Source organism: Pseudonaja textilis, chromosome 5, assembly GCF_049901715.1.
Source record: "Pseudonaja textilis isolate UNSWEBS1 chromosome 5, rPseTex1.2, whole genome shotgun sequence".
Classification (NCBI taxonomy): domain Eukaryota; kingdom Metazoa; phylum Chordata; class Lepidosauria; order Squamata; family Elapidae; genus Pseudonaja; species Pseudonaja textilis.
The window spans coordinates 31,026,899-31,044,245 of NC_141994.1; the positions used below are offsets into that span (position 1 = coordinate 31,026,899).

The following is a 17,347-nucleotide window of genomic DNA, read 5'->3' on the forward strand; positions in this document are numbered from 1 at the left end:
CAGGCACAGCTTCCCCCCACCCCCCCCCCAGTGGATCAGTCTCTTAAGCCCAATAAGAGAAAAAGATGTAGGCAGTGCACCCAGTCACTCCACAGGGAGGTGGCTGCTAAAATCAGAGTGAAGGCTCTAGCCCCTAAGAAGGCAACTCAGGCTGAGTTGAGGACAGAGAAGCACACACATGCGGCCTAGGCAGTTCAACAGAACAATTCAATAGAAGAGAGTGCAACTACAGCATGATACCTGTGGGCCCCAGCCAAGCCCTGCCAGGGGAGGAGAAGTTATATATGAGTCTTTCCATCCTCCATCCTGGTCTCCTGAGGCTTTTGCAGAACAATCAGATCCTCAGGATCTCAGCAGATCTGGGCCCTATTTCCAACAGGCTTCTGGGCCCTATGCTCCTCCCCCTCCTTCCAGGCCTCGAGCCTCCCCTCAATCTAGGCCTGAAGCCACCTTCACTCCCACAGCAGCGGGCCTTCTGCCTTCGGCCTCTACCTTTGAGCATAGACCAGGGGATATCCAAGATGTTGTCTCATTGGCCATTAGGCAGGGATTGGCTGAAGGCTTCAAGCAAATTCTTCGACCTCTGGAAAGGGGGTTCAGGCTCTTCTCCCTTCTCAATCTATAAGTTCCTTGCCTCCACACCCTGAATTACACAGGCCCCAGGACCTCAGGGCCCATTCTTCTCTACCAGAATGGGAGGAGGCTGATGAGGAAGGAGGGGCTTCACCATCTGAACACAGTTACTCCTCTCGTTCAGAGCATGAAGAGGGCGAGATTTTTGACCAAAATCTTTCAGAGAAAGGGGATTCTTGCCCAGAGCATACAGCCTCTGCATTGGTCTTCAAACCTACTCTCTTCAGGCCATTTATTCAGCAAGGCCTTGGTCACTGCCAAGCTGTCACCGGAGGAAGTGGCTCGTGAGCCACAAGGAAATCCCTCTAGCCAAGGAGACTCACTCTTCTCCAAGCCTGTAGTGCATGCAGAGGTTTTACCTTCTCCCACTTTGTTCCTGGACATGGTCAAGGAACAGTGCGCTTCCCCTTCGGCAGGTCCTTGCCCATCTTCTCTGTATAAGCGTTTGTACAACATCAGTGCAGCCTTGGACAATGCCCTGACAGTGCCTTCTGTTGACATTCCAGTTCTGGCCTCGTTCTCATCTTCTGGCACTCCCATGGAGCCAGAAGATATCCTGAAACCAAATGATAAACATTCCTAACAGACCCTGAAGCGCAATCACCAGGCCGTGGCATGGGCTGTTCGGGCTTCAACAGCAGCATCCTTTTTCACAAGGGCATCCATACGGTGGCTGTGCCAACTCCAGAATAGATTGCCTGCTTCTGACCTTTGGTCTCACCAAGATCTTAATGAGATTATCACAGTGGCGGAATTCACTGGGGATGCCACTCTCAATTCTGCCAAATTTGCATCTTGGGCCAGGGCATCTTCAGTAGCAGTTCCAAAATTTCTCCAAAATATGGCTCCAAAATTGGCAGGCAGAGTCATGACGAAAATGGAATCTGGCTTCAGTTCTCTTCACAGGCGATAAGCTTTTTGGCAATGCTCTGGAACCTTATCTCATCGAAACCAGAGATAAACGTAAAATTCTCTCTTCCTCTGGGAAGAAAGCCGACTATCACCCAGCTCCTTATTGCCCTCCTGCCTTTCGAGCAGAGACCTCCTCCCGCTTCCCTCTCTCTCAGAGGCCGTACTCCCAGTGCCAAGACCAACGTGCAGAAGCATCTGGCAGGCAACAACCTTCTACTGGTAAATGGCCCTTTTGGGTCCTTCCATCGCTCTAAGTAATCCCTCGTTCTCCCCACCCATCGGATGTCACCTAGCCTTCTTTGCCTCCAAATGGGAGGAGTCAACAACGGGTGCCTGGGTGCTCAGCACTATTAGGTCAGGTTTACAATTGGACTTCCTAATGCCACCCCCAGAAATTTTTTTGATCTATCCTGTCTCTTGGGACATTTCAAGGCAGGCCCTCATGAATCAGGCCATTCAACACCTCCTGGACATCAAGGCTATTCAACCTGTTCCCCTCTCTCAATGAGGATGTGGGTTTTACTCTCGCCTTTTCATCATTCCCAAAGCCTCGGTGGGATGGCAAGCCATCCTTGATCTAAAATTCCTCAACCAATTTGTAAAATACAGGTGATTTAAAATGCAGACTCTGCATTCTATTTTAGAGAGCATTTGGGAGGGCGACCTCCTCTCTTCCATTGATCATACGGAGGCTTACCTCCACATTCCCATTTGGCCTCATCATCACCAGTTTCTCTGTTTCTGTTATCAGAATGCCCATTACCAGTATCGAGCACTTCCCTTTGGCCTCTCATCAGCTCCAAGGGTCTTCACAAAGGTTCTGGCAGCATTGATAGCATCTCTGCGTTCTGTTCCAATGAGGATCCAATGCTACTTGGAAGACATGTTGATTCTGTCCTCCTCCATCCAGGCGGCCCATTGGGATCTGCAGATTACCCTGTCATATCTCCAGAGCCACGGGTTTTCCATCAATACCAAAAAGAGCCAGCTCTCTCCCACAGCCAAATTGCAACACTTAGGAGCAGTCATTGATACCATGTTGTGCCAGGTTTTCCTGTCCCCAGATCGTGGAGAGACCCTGGCAGAGATCATCAACCAGATCCAGCACCATCAAACTGTCCCCCTGTCGCTGCTGTCCAAACTTCTGGGGAAGATGGTCTCCTCGTATTGGCATTGTCCGTTGGCTCGGCTCTATTCCTGACCGTTCCAATGGTTCCTGCTTCCCTACCAATGAGCAGGAACCAGCCACTCATCCATCAAGGTCCTGCTCCCGCCACAAATCCAGCAATCACTCAATTGGTGGTGCTCCCCGTCAATCTGGAAGGGACTCCGGTTCAGGGACCCAGATAGGCTAGTGATAACCACCAATGCCAGCCTCCTGGGTTGGGGTTCCCATATGCAGGGCCAGATTGTTCAGGGCGTTTAGTCCAGGTCAGAGCAGACCCTTCCCATAAATTGGCTAGAGCTCAGAGCCATTTTTCTGACTCTCAAGCATTTCAGGCAATCACTGACCGGCTCTCATGTTCTAATCCTTACAGACAACATGGCCACAAAGGCTCATGTCAACCGGCAAAGGGGGGATGAGGTCCAAGGCCCTCATGAGAGAGGCTCAACAGTTGGGATTATGGGCAGAGAAACACCTGTTGTCAATCTTGGCAGACCACATCTCTGGGGTCAACAACTCCCAGGCCGACTGGCTCAGGCTGACTGGCTTGTCTTTCTTAGATCACTAAGTTTTCTAATTCTTCCACTAGATTCTCACCCACGCTGCAATGAGAGTCCAGGAATGGGATATGACTCCTTCCTCTGACATCATAGAGCTGAGTCTGCCACTATAAAAAGCCAGCCCTTTGCTGGCCTGCCATCTTTTTGATTCAGCTTCTTGTCTTGGAGCTTTGTCTCTGGAAGGAATAATATTGAGCTAAAAAGAGTTTAGCGACAGTGATTTCTTTTCCAAGGCTTTTTAGCCTTCTTATTGTTCCCTGGGCTCTGGTTTGAGCTACAACACCAGGAGAGCAGGGATCTGTCTCCTGCAGTGCTGAGGCTTTGATGCTGCCTCACTGAGGGACTGCGGGCTCAGGGAGTGCCCTGCTGAGCCTCTCACACAGTCCCAAAGATAATGCAAACGACCCTTAATCTAGCCACTTCACAGCTGATTCCAGAGCTCAACCCTGCCACTTCACAGCTGTTTCTGCCTATCGCTAATTGCTCGGGGCCTGGTAAGAGCCTAAGGAGTGAAGGAGGGAGTGCGATCACCCCAGGGCTGCTGTACATGACAGGTGGCCATTTTGAAAATTGGGAGGCCATTTTGTTTCCCTAATTGGGCCTCTCAGCTCTCTCAGCTCACCTGGCCCACACTACAGACAGCACTACCACAGGGGAAGCTCATAGCACCTCTTGTGCTTGCTCTGTTTTGCGGAATGGGGAGGTACAGGGTTGCCCAGAGGTTTCTATAAGGGGCGGAGATGCTCCTAGCTCTGCTAGCCACCTCTCAGATTGGTCTCCAGAGAGTATGGAAGAAGAGTTTTTACCCCAGGATTTGAGCAGATCAGGTCCATCCTCTAGAGAGGCAGCCTGGGGCCCTGGTCCCTTCTTTCCCATCGGTCAAATAATCCTTTCTCCACCCCCATGCTTTTTTGTTCGCTGTCCTACATCTAGGGACCGCTCCAAATGGGCCCTCATGGAATTGGCCATTCAACATCTTGTTGACATATGAGCCATAGAACCGGGTTCCAATGGATCAACGAGGGTTAGGCTTCTACTCTTGCCTCTTCGTGATCCCAAAGGGGGTGGGGGTGGTGAGCCATCTTTGACCTTAAGCTCCTAAACAGATTTATCCCATACAGGTTTTTTAAGATGTAGACTCTGCATTCCATACTAGAGAGCGTTCGGGAGGGCAACCTCCTCCATTGGCTTCACAGAGGCTTATCTCCATATCCCTATCTGGCCTCATCACTGCCAGTTTCTCCATTTCTGTTACCAGAACAAGTATTTCCAGTACTGGGGTCTTCCATTTGGTCTTTTGTTGGCTCCCCGGGTCTTCACAAAAATGTTAGCAGCATTGGAGGCTTCTCTTCGAGCTCTACCAGTGAGAGTCCAGTGTTACCAGACAACATCCTGATCCAATCGCAGTCAGTCTATTCTGCCCATCACAACCTTCACATCACATTGCAGTGTCTACAAGATCCAGTTTTTCAATCAACCTCAAGAAAAGCCACCTCTCCCCAACGACCAGGCTGCTTCATCTTGGTGCAATCATTGATACATCATGCTGCGAGGTTTTCCTCTCAACAGAGTGCAGGGAAAGCCTCAACAAGTCCATCCTCCAGATTTGGCAGCAGCACAACATTCCCTTGTCTCATCTGTCTCAATTCCTGGGGAAGATGATTTCATGCATTGGCATCATCCCATGGGCCCGCCTCCATGCTTGGGTGCTTCAGTGGTTCCTGCTGCCTTTTCAATGGGCAGGAACCAGCCACAATTCCATCAGGGTCCAGGTCCCACCACAGGCCCTTCGATCCTTCAGGTGGTGGCAATCTCAGGCAGTTTGGCAGGGTCATCCCTTCAAGGAGCCATACAGGATTCTGCTCAGCACAGATGCCAGTCTTCATGGCTGGGGAGCCCATCTGTCTGGCGAGATAGTTCAAGGGAGTTGGTCTCAGATAGACAGGGCATGCCACATAAATTGGCTAGAACTCAGGGCCATCTCCATAGCCCTGAAACACTTCCAGAACAGGGTGGCGGGTTGCCACATTTTGGTCATGATGGACAATGTGGCCTCAAAGGCCCATGTCAACAGGCAAGGGGGGACCAGGTCCAGGGCCTTGATGAGAGAGGCAGAATGCCTGGGGAGGTGGGCAGAGAGACACCTTCTATCCATCAGGGCAGACCACATTTCAGGGGTTGACAATATTCAGGCTAACTGATTGAGTCTGTTCAGAGTCAATCAATCGGAGTGGAGTCTCCACCCTTCATTGTTTCTGGCTTTGTCCCACAGATTCGGAACTCCAGCAGTAGATCTCTTTGCCACTCCTCAGAATGCTCAGCTAAGCAGATTCTTCACCAGGTTTCCGACCCAGGGAGATGACCAATGCGCTCCGGAGCATCTGGCCCACAGAGCTCCTCTATGCATTTCCCCCTCTTCTGATCAATCTGGCTGTAATTCAGAAGTTGTTGGAGGAAAAGGCGGAGCTAATTATCCTAGCACCCTGTTGGCCCAGGAGACCCTGGTTTGCAGATCTGGTGAATCTGTCTGTAGCCCAGCCATGGAGGATCCTGGCCAACAGGATCTCTCTGCATCAGGGAGCCTTGCTCCACCTGGATCCTCAGTGGTTCCACTTAGCCATTTGGCGCTTGAGTGGCAATCTATGAGAAATTCCAACTTCTCCGATTGATACTATAGAGGCTTCCCAAAAACCTTCCACCATCCGCATCTACAATACTACCTGGAAGGTCTTCTGTTCCTGGTGCACTAAATCGGCACTAGACCCCTCTTCAGCTTCTGTCGTGGAGATTCAAGATGGGCTAGAACAGGGACTCACATCTAACACTCTTTGCCATCAGGTAGCAGCTTTGTTTTCAGCTCTATCCTGGGAAGGTTATGCTTCCTTATCCCATCCTTCAGTATACAGGTTCTTGAGGGGGGTGGCCAACCTTCACCCTCCTGTTGTTCATAGGTTTCCCACATGGGACTTCAAGTGCAGCAGGCCCTTAGGGGTCCTCCCTTTGAGAAGTGTCTCTCCAATTGATGACCATTAAGGTGGTTTTTCTAGTGGCCATTACATCTGCCAGGAGAGCATCGGAACTAGAGGATCTCTCCATCAGACAGGATCTGTGTGTTTTCCATGAGAATGCCCTTTCTATATACGCTGCAAGAGAGTCCAGCCCCACCCTTACATGTCTGGTCCTGATGAGCGGGGGAGTGAATCTAATTTCATTGTTTATCTTCCAGAGACACATTAAGTTTGTCAAGCACCTTCACCTAAAAGATGGTGGGCCAGCTAAGGGCTGGCTTTTTATAGTGGCAGACTCAGCTCTATGACATCAGAGGGAGGAGTCATATCTCATTCCTGGACTTTCTTGCAGAGTAGATAGGAAGTGATTAGTAATATTAGTAACACTTGCAGACCATTAAAACACAGTTTGCAACTTCATTATGATCTTGAAAAGCATGAGAACATTAGTCACCAAACCAAATAGCATTAGGTTTTAGATAAATGTAAAATTAATCTTCAGCAGTTTTACTGTTGCTTTGCTGTTCTTTCATCCTAACTTGGAGGAAAACCAATAATATAAAGGTCTATAGCCAGTTTTATGAGGAAACATATTAAAAATTAGACACATTGATAAAAGCCTTTAAAATCAGTGAAATATAGGAATTTAAGAGGCATGGGACAGAAGTCCTAATTACTCAATGCATTTAGATGAGAATTTCATGGACTTCAGGATTTTAGAACCTGTAGAATTGCTTGATTAATCATCTCTACAACTTGAAACTGATTGTGCATCGTAAACGGATAATAGCAACTGGTTTCATTTTGATTTTGAACAAGGCAAATAACATATTTTGCTAAATTCTTCTACAAATGGAAATTAGCAGGCATTTTTTGCAACATGAGAATCTGGCTCGTGATGGAATGAACATTATGTCTGCTCTTATTTCATCAAACACTCTGGGGCAGGTGATACAGTATATGCTCAGTTTAGAAGATATTCATGGCTTTGCCTTGCTGTTAAAACCCGATTTTAAAATGCTGGATATTTTAGCTTTTCAAGCTAATAAATTCGTATCTTTTTTCCCAAAATTGTTTTAAGGTTAATTTTAAGCCCAAAGCAGTTCAAAATAATTTTAGTCTTTTCCTTTATTTTGAATTTAATATTTATGCCTGTTTTTAGATCATACTAGCTTTTTCTCTAATTGAAAATATACAAATGAAAAATTCAGTATGCTGCAAAACAAAACACAGTTTTAAGTCTAATTTATACTTAAGTTGTAGGTTCCATATAGGTCTTATAAACATTCTTAGAAATAAAATGAGTTTAGTATTTTGTTTGGAAACATATTCCCCACATGCTGCTCAGGAAAAAGAAAAAAGAAAAGGTGAGATAATAGAGGACATCCTAAGAATTTAGAAGTGGTGGTAAGATAAAGACAAGCTTCACTAATTTTGCTTCTGAAGGAACAGAAATGTTTGATTAGCAAACCCCAACCTAACACCCCCTTCAGAGAATAGCCCTAATATGTGGATAACATTCCAAATGTATCTTATTGGTTCATAAATACTAAGAACCCCGGAAGTAAGAACAAACATAAGGGGGCTCCTTATTTAAAAATGCTCCTATGGCAGTGTTTCTGCTATATGTAAACTTCATGATCAAAATTATCAAATGTTGAATATGAAGCTTGCATAGTCTCATCAAATGTTCCTTTAATTTTTTTTCAAAATAATTAAGCAATTTAAAACTAAAATTTACCAATGATATTTGTTAATTTTATGCATACTGTATGTAAAAATAGAATATTTGGTAGGAATCATTCAAATATGTATTCTTCTATTTAAAGCAGGAAAAGATATATTCCAATAAAGCTTGAGGAGTATATGAAACCATCGCAGACCATTTGTTCACATAGCTCAGAATTGCAGCTGATTGACTAATGAATGTAAGATGAATGTAAGCTGTTTTGTAGAACCATACAGTACAGCTGCTTTAAAATGTTGAAAGCAGGTGGTACATTCCCATGATCCAAAGCATCTTGTGGGGACTGAAATTGGAAGCACTGTCCAACCCTAACATTTTGCATGCATACTCTGGTGTAAAACTGTGGTTCTGCAATTGATTCCAAAAATGCTAATTGAAGAAACTGAAATGCAGCAATTTTTCATTGATATTATTTTTATGGTTATAGCATACACATCAGTTTTATTGTATCAAAATATATAGTAGCACAGAAGTAGCATTTTAAATTTTAAATAGCCAGATTATCATTATCTCATAGTTAGTTACAAATCACATAAACACACAAACAAAACAAAAATAATTTTAAAGCAGGTACGACTGAAAAGTAAATAGGAGTTGAAGTCAAGGACAACCTGTATCTCTTTTCGTTCTTTATCTTTTCTATATTGGAAAAAATGTTAAGCAACATTAAATATAGCAAAATAGACAATCCATGAATCAGTAATATATATTTTTAAAAAGAGACAAACTAAAAAACATGAGTACATGGTTTACTCAGTGGAAGAAACTTGCTGTAGAATCTATTCCTCTAAACATGATTTTGATAGCTGAATAATCATGTATTGTATTTGATTGTATTAGATATCTAGGAGGAAAATGCAAAATTACCTGTCAAGTGAGTTGAAGTGAACTAAGTTAAAGAATTATGAAAATTTCAGATAGCTTTTGAGAAATCCCACTTCAGATTTCAAACAATCAAATTGAATTTAAAAGTATTTAATATGATTGATATACAGTTGTGCTCATAAGTTTACATACCCTGGCAGAATTTATGATTTCTTGGCCATTTTTCAGAGAATATGAATGATAACACAAAAACTTTTCTTTCACTCATGGTTAGTGGCTGGCTGTAGCCATTTATTATCGATCAACTGTGTTTACTCTTTTTAAATCATACTAACAACAGAAACTCTGAAAAATGGCCAAGAAATCATAAATTCTGCCAGGGTATGTAAACTTATGAGCACAACTGTATATTATTAACACACTATCTTTTATATTATTCTGATAAAGTAATTATTGAATTTGTAAATCCATATTTTAGAAAGTATAGCTATAGTTATTTTATTGCAGATAAAACAAAATATTGAGAGTGAAATCTAGTGCTTTTCTAAGGTTGAGTGGTCAACTGAAGGAGTAGTTTTCATTTGTCTTCAATGATTGTGCATGCTTTCTTAGTTACACAATCAATTCTATACTGTTTGATGAGACTAAACTACCCAATAAATATTTGTTGCATCTGATTGGTGTAAAGAAGTGTCACACGTTACTTTAATGTTAACCTGATTTAGATAGCGAGAAAGCAGCATAAATGCAGAATTAATAGTTGGCAGACAACCTGTAGTTTGTAATTAATACACTAGACTAATACATTAATTAGTTTAATTTAGGCAAATAGCAAGAAAAGGAAATATATTATTTCTGCAAAAGAAACATTTAAATTAATGGATGGCAATTTGAGAAAAATACTTTTCAAATTGATTCCAAACAAAATTGGTACACTTTTATAAAATAGCAAGATTTAAACAATGCTTTAGACATTTTTTTCATAGCATCTAAGTTCTTTTTTATGTGCTTTTATTTTCCTCAGAATAACACCAGACTGCCAACAAAGAAAGGCCTGTGGTCCCAGGAATTTTCTACATTCCTTTCTGGAGTAGGCATTTTCTCAGCTACAAAGGTCCTTTAGCAAATTTTGTCTAATCATGGATTTGGTCTGGCCTATGATAGGTGTCATTCATGGTCTTGGTCTGCTGTTTGATGGGGCTGAAGCCTTAATGGGATCTTTTCATCATAAACAAAACAGTAGTCTTAGTGAAAGAGTCAGATTTTCTGTTTCAGAGAAGGGCCATGTTTTTCCTCTTTCCTCATTCTATATCTGCTTTTTTGTTTTTACTGAATATATTATTTTAAGTTCACATAGAGTAGCAGACATTGGGGCAACTTATTAAAAATATTTCAGTGCATATGAGGATGCATGATAAATACTGAAATTGTTTACTTCATAGTATTGTAGCCTCAGAATTTCGTGCATATAGAAGTAGATTTGGATTTTTTAAAATGGATTGTTTTAATAGCTGACTTCTGGAAAGATAAATGAAGACCCTGTGACACTAAATCTGTGACTTGATTCCCAGCTGGAAATGAAAAGGAATAATGTAAGTAATTGTCTCTGTTGAGATTAAATGGAATAATCTATCTTTCCTCCCTGACTTCGTTGGTTATTATTAGCTCTAGGAAATAAGCTATGACTTTTCAACCGGGCTTAATATGTTTCATTATATTTTTAGGTTATGCAGAGACTTTATTATATTTCATTTTAATTATGATCATTAATTAAATTAAAAATTTAAAAGCAATGATCAATATCCTCTTGATTTACAAACTCATACAAGAGATTTGGATAAATCTGGTTTTCTTTCATTCCTTGCTTCCTTCTCGAAATGAAATTTGTCAAAACATGAGTAGAGTCCATTTTGGAGCTTTTGTCTCTTTTAAAAAGTAAGTGGAATTGTGGTTACCTAGTATTGTGTTTTAAATTACATAAATTTAATTGACTGATAAATTTTCTCCAGGATGATCTGTGTCCAGTCTACTTCTTACTTTAAACACTTACTTTAAACACTTACTTATGCCATTATAAGTGAGTCCATACACCTTACTGCTGGTCATCTTCTTCTTTCTTTTCGTTTTTCCCAGAATTATGGATTTTTCCAGAGCATTAAGCCAAACATGATCATTTGGCTTCAGTGTCTGAGCATTTTCCACAATTGAAGTGATTGACATAATCAAATGACTTTCTACAATCAATGAAGCATATATTGCAGGGGTGTCAAACTGAAGGCCCGTGGGTCAGATATGTGGCTAAATCTGGCCTGCAGGGCTGCCTTAGAGACAGCAAAGGACAGACTCCTGGATTCTCAGCCCCAGCTCAGTCCAGCCAGGCACTGATTTACAGTTTGATGGCTGCCATCTGGGCCAGAACACAGTCAGCCTTAGATCTGCTGCCTCGGCCCTGTCCCTGGGCACTCACCGTCTCCTGTCGGGCTCCAACAGCGATCAGTGCTGAGGCCACTGGCCTCTGCAGAAGCAGCCACATTGGAGGGGAGGAGACTGGGGGGCGGTTTCCTCTCTGTTTTTTTTTTTAACAGTTGTGAGGTTTTTCTTCATCTTTTTTCTGTTTTTGCAGCATGGCCTCCAGCTCTGGGAGCATTGTTTCTGGCTGGGGGCAGAGGAGACAGTGATTTGGGTTTGGTAGAGTCCCTTCTCTGACTCGGATTCATCTCCTTTCCTCCAATTTCTTTTTTTCTTGGAAACAAAGGAAGCATGGGGAGGAGGGGTGGGATTGTCCCAAAAAGTGAGAGCCCAAAATTAAAAGAACAGCTCCTTAAAAAGTTACAATGTTGATTTCTGTCTTTCTTTTGGGAAAAAACAAGCAGCAGGTATCTGAGTAGGTATGCCCAGCTCTTAATAAGAGCCATATTTAAAAGCAGGGGACCGGGGAAGGGAGTTGCCTTCTCCCCCATGAAAGGGAAGAAATGGAGTAGAGAGAAGGGAGATGGGAATGAGGTGGAGGGAGGAAGGAAGGAAGGAAAGAAAGAAAAAGAAAGAAAGAGATGGGAAGGAGAAGGAGTGAGGCAGGGAAGGAGGAAGGAGGGAGATGGGAATTAGAAGGAGGGAGATAGGGAAGGTGGCCACGCACATCCTGGCCACATCCACCCCAGCCATGTCCGCCCAGCCCCCCCAAGGTCAAGCACAACCCTGATGTGGCCTTCAATGAAATTGAGTTTGACACCCCTAATATAGTGACTTGGTTTTAGTATTCTTTGACTTTAATTATCCACCATGGCAATAATGTCTTATTTTATTTGGCATTTTAAAGCATCTTGAACATCTGGCATCTCCTTTCCATTTAAGGATCTTCTCTGTACTGAATTATTCTAAACATTATTTTGCTACCATATGAAATTAAGAGCATTGTTCAATAGTTCGTGCACTCTGAAGAAAGTCTCCTTTCTTTGGCAATGATATGTAGACTATCTCTTCCAATGCATTGGCTACTATGTCATTCTTTAGATTTGCTGACAGAATTTCATTGATGCTTTCATCTTCTGTTTACATTTTCTTTTCTATTGTCTGCCGTATTTTTGCAGATACTTCATCAATTCCTGTAGCCTTCCAACTTTGGAGTACTGATCTAGCTTCATCTTCTAGTTGTTCAGTTGCTAAGTTGTGTTTGCTCTTTGTAACCCCATGTACCATAGAACCATATTCCACTGTCCTCCCCGCCTTCTGGAGTTTGCCCAAATTTATGTTCATTGCGTCCATGCTATCTTATCCTCTGCCATTTTCTTCTCCTGTTGTCTTCAGTCTTTCTCAATATCAGGTATTCATTTTCCAATGAGTAGTCATTTGGATGTTGACATCTTTACTGTACAGAATTTTGGTACACCCTTTCCGTCTTTGTTCGATCTTCTTTTAATCAGTTACCACCTGTCCGCTGGAATCATTTAGCATAACAATTTGAAATTGGAACCTGTATCTGAATTCAGAGTTCTTTTGAAACACTTTCTTTAATTTTCCATCTTAACTTCCTTCTATAACTTTACAAAAGTTGTTATATTGCTTCTTGCAATTTATAAAAGCTGTTTGAAATTATTTGTTATGTTTCTTTTTGAGGCCTTTGTCTTTCTTGATTTTGATTTCTCTTCTTGGCTGTTTCCATGGCTTGTTCTCAGATCCAATTTGCTTTGTTCTATTTCTTGATTTTTGGTGATCTTTTTCACATTCTTACTTAACAATTTGTTTGATTTTATTTCACAGTCCCTCTGGTTCACCATCAATGAAGCTCAGGATTTAAAAGCAATTTTTGATATTCTCCTTGAAAATTGTGGGTATACACCTAAGAGCATATCATGGAAATTGGTCGGTTTTCTTCTGCTTTAACTTGGAATTTGCATAGGAACAGATCTCTTCCACACTCAGAGCCTAGTCATGTATTTGGTATTACAACTGAGCTTGTCTCCTTCCTTACAATTTGATTTCTGTGCACTCCATTTGGCAATGCCCAGGTATATATAAGCATCATATTTGTTGTTTTAAAATAGTGTTAGCAAGAGCGCTTAGATATATATACCATTTCACAGTGCTTTATAGCCCTCTCTAAGTGGTTTACAGAGTCAGCATATTGCCCCCAACAATCTGGGTCCTCATTTTACCTTGGAAGGATGGGATGGAAGGCTGAATCAAACTTGAGCTGGTGAGACTCAAATAGTGGAATTGCTGGCAGACAGTAGAAGTAGCCTGCAGTACTGCATTATAACCACTACACCATCATGAAATGACAAAATCATTGGATTAGTAGGAAAATGACATATCAGTTTTTGTTTCTGTTAATTCAATTATTGTCCTTTCCTGCCTCTTTTTGGTTTCCTAGATCATACAATCCAACTACATTTTCTTTCTTAATATTTTCAGTTTTGGTGTTCCATTCTTTAACTACAAAGCAGAATATCTTTTTTGCATGTTCTATCGATTTCAAATTGAAATTGATCATAAAGCTAACTTTCTTTTATTCTGTGTCAGAGGCTGTTATATAAACTTGAATGATCATAATAAATCATTATTCACCAGGTCTAATTGCTGCTATTCAATGATTGACTGCACTGTAGACAAATACTGTTTTTATACCCTTCCTAACAATAGAAGCAACACTAATCTATCTTTGTTTTCATGTTCTTAGTGGTAATTAATATGATATTCTGACTGAAGGCATCCAATTACAGTCCATCTCAATTCATAGATGATGAAGGCATCAGTGTGTAGTTGATTCATTTAGTCTTTCAGTGCACTGAGCTTTCCCATGTTCATGCTTATGATCCATGTTCCCCTCTGTAAGTCTGTCTTTGCAGCTTTAGCATTTCTTTTCCAGCATGGCATCTTCAAGTTCCAAAGGCTAGCCACCCATAAACACCATTAGTATCTAATCTAACCAATCATAAACACTATTAGCACTCTAAAGGATCATAAGCTGTTCCTCAGTAGCATGTTGAATCTGACTTGAATGCCTTGTCATCCTGCACTATCCTATCAGTAATTTTATATTTGCTATCTATGTGATTTTATTGCAACAACTTGGTGGAAGGAAGAGACTCAGGCTTCAATTTTCAGAACTACCCTATATGAAAGATGGGATCTCTGGGTTTTGTTAAAACTGTATATAGGAGGCTGGAATCCACAAGATCAGAAACAAACAGGTTTAAATATAAAAAATAGTCTGATTCCATTGTCTGACTAAAATTAGCATCAGTGGCTCAAATAATAGCTCAAATGTTCTCTCAATTAAAGACTTTATTGTCACAAATTATTTGACTCTTACAGGGTTTGCTGCTGTATGGTAGCACCTATATTGTCAAAATGATTCATTGTTATATACTAGAGCAAGAGAATGTCATTATACTAATTAAATTGTATTATTGACTTGCAAAAAAATTCCCTCATCTTTTCACATTCTTTTTTCCTTATGTAGCAGATGATACTGGTGCATTGTTCAGGAAATATGCTTTCGATATGAAATGGATTCTGATGCAGCAAGCATGCTTATAGAAAAGTAACATAATATTTCCATCATGATGTAAAATTTCATTTTAATACCATATCAGAATCTGATGCTAAAAATAATTGCATGGAAATTGAATTGGGATTTTTAATTTTTGATTCTCTGGTTAGTGTAAAGCACAATTAAACTAACAGCATTTACCAAATAGGTTGCTGATATGTGTTTCATTTAGCTTACCTAATTATAACTGAGAATAACAAATCATAAATCATTTTTGTAAATGAAAAAGAATTGATGTTGAAATCTCAATTTGATCATAATCAAAATATTTCCTTGACATAGAAGTCCATTATCTTGTTTTCTTATGTAGATATAGATTGGAAGTTAGAATAGTGGGAGAAACAGTATTCTGTCACTTTGATGTAGAACAGAAATGTCCTTAGCTGTCTGAAAATTGGGAAGAAATTGAATTATGAATTAAACAGCCCAGCTGCAACTTCAAAGTAATACTAATTAAAATAAATGTGAGAGGATAAATGTTTTATGGATGCTTGAAAAAATGTACAATTAACTGAATTATAGTGCATAGTACCTAGGATGCCCGATCCATTGTATACTTGATTATTCATGACCACGTATTCCCTTTTGCAAGGTCTTTGTCCTATGACAAAGGCCCTAGGATTAACAACTTAATTTGTATTGGACACATGAATAATAGGTAGTATAAATTTAAATCAAATTGTCTAAAGTTCTGTTACTTTTTGATATTGCAGAATGATTCATGCCAAGCTTAATTGTTTATATATTTAAAGAAGGTGTGTGGCCAGCCACCAAAATTAATGATGGATTCTAACTGGCTTAAAACAGAAAACAACTAGATAAAATAATCCACAGTAAACAGTAATAATAATAGGCTACCTGATTCACATTAATATCTTCTCCCAGAAAGCACTTACTTGGTCTGACCCCAATGTCAAGGTGAATATCCTAAGTTTTTAACAACTTTTTAAAGGCCAGCACTCAATCTAACCAAATATTGGTGGGGGAAGGAGGTTATCATTGCAAAGTTCAATATGGTAGTCAAGAGAAGCAAAAGGCTATACATGAGTAATAGCAATAATGTTTATTATTTCTAGGTTCAGAAATAACATAACTTTGAATACCATCTGCTGGGATATATGTGGGGGATAGGTATATTATTCCACACATACTCTGGATGTCAGTTTCCTACAAAGCTGCAGATAACCAGGCATGTAATCCTACAAAGTGATCCAGTTAGCATTTATAGCAGTTTATGTCCAGGGTGTGAGGGGTCTATAGATACTTTCACAGCCCTCTTTTTGACTCATGCAGTATACAGGTCCTCAATGGAAGGCAGGTTGGTAGCAATTGGTAGAATTAACATTGATGCATACTGTTTTACAACCTCATGAGGCCTTTTTCTATTTATTACGTACCTCAATTGATTTTTTAAAAAACAGTTTAAAATTCACCAGAAAATCTATTAATCGTATGGTATATATATTCTTGTTCCCAAGTTTTTTCATAAGGTATTATCAGCAAAATTTCTATAATTACACACACCTGATTTATAACTTATTTGGAATTTAGTGCTCACTTAAAAGGACAGTCTTTTTTTATTATAGTTCCATTAAAAGCTACTCTTCTCAAAAGATTAATGCTATAAAATGTCAATCACTGCTTAATTGCTATTTGGTATATTAATTTCAAATGACAGAAAATAGATCTTTGAAATCTAATTCTTGATTGCATCTAATAATTTTTTTTATAATATCTGAACATTAAGATAATGAGCCTATAGCTAAATCCCTATAAGAACATCACCTGTAGGTCACATTTAGATCATTGAAGTGAGATCCATTTGGTGTTCTGATGGAATCTAGAATGGAACTAAAAGAGGTCAGACACTTCAAGAACAAGCTCCATTTTTGTGGGTGCTCATTTGAATCTTGAAAGAAAAAAAAATACAATGCTTTAACATGAACAGTCAACCAAATACCATCTTACCAGCTAGATAAGCAATAACTTCGGGACAAGTGTTTTTGTTTGGCAATTTTTACATTGCTCAGATCTTTTTATATCTAGCAGTTTGTTTCATTTACTGCTTTAATACTTCAATTTATGCCTTTACAATTATAACATTCAATATAACACATAACTTCCAGGAGAATTCTGCTTGGTACATTCTTAAAATACGCACTAAGTTCTTAAAGAGAATATATATATATATGGATCTTTGGTTGTTCGGGTTTTCTCCCGCGTAAGATTCGAAGTATCTAGGCAACGTTTCGATGAAGTCTCATTCATCATCTTCAGGCTTCTGTCTTCAGCTCTTGCTTCTCAGATTGATGTGAGATTGCAGCTGCTTCTTCCTTTTAACTGCTAGTGGGGTGGGACTTGATTGGATGGGGGCTTGGCTGTGTTCTGATTGGGTGGGGGTGTGTTCTCATTGGTAGGGGGTTTGGCTGTGTTCTGATTGGTTGG

General features: G+C 40.5%; 1 protein-coding gene across 1 annotated transcript in view; it reads left to right on the plus strand.

Annotated features, from left to right (window-relative positions):
• Positions 1-17,347, plus strand: part of HMGA2 (high mobility group AT-hook 2) — a 186,428-nt gene that overhangs the window by 77,991 nt on the left and 91,090 nt on the right. The window lies entirely within an intron of this gene.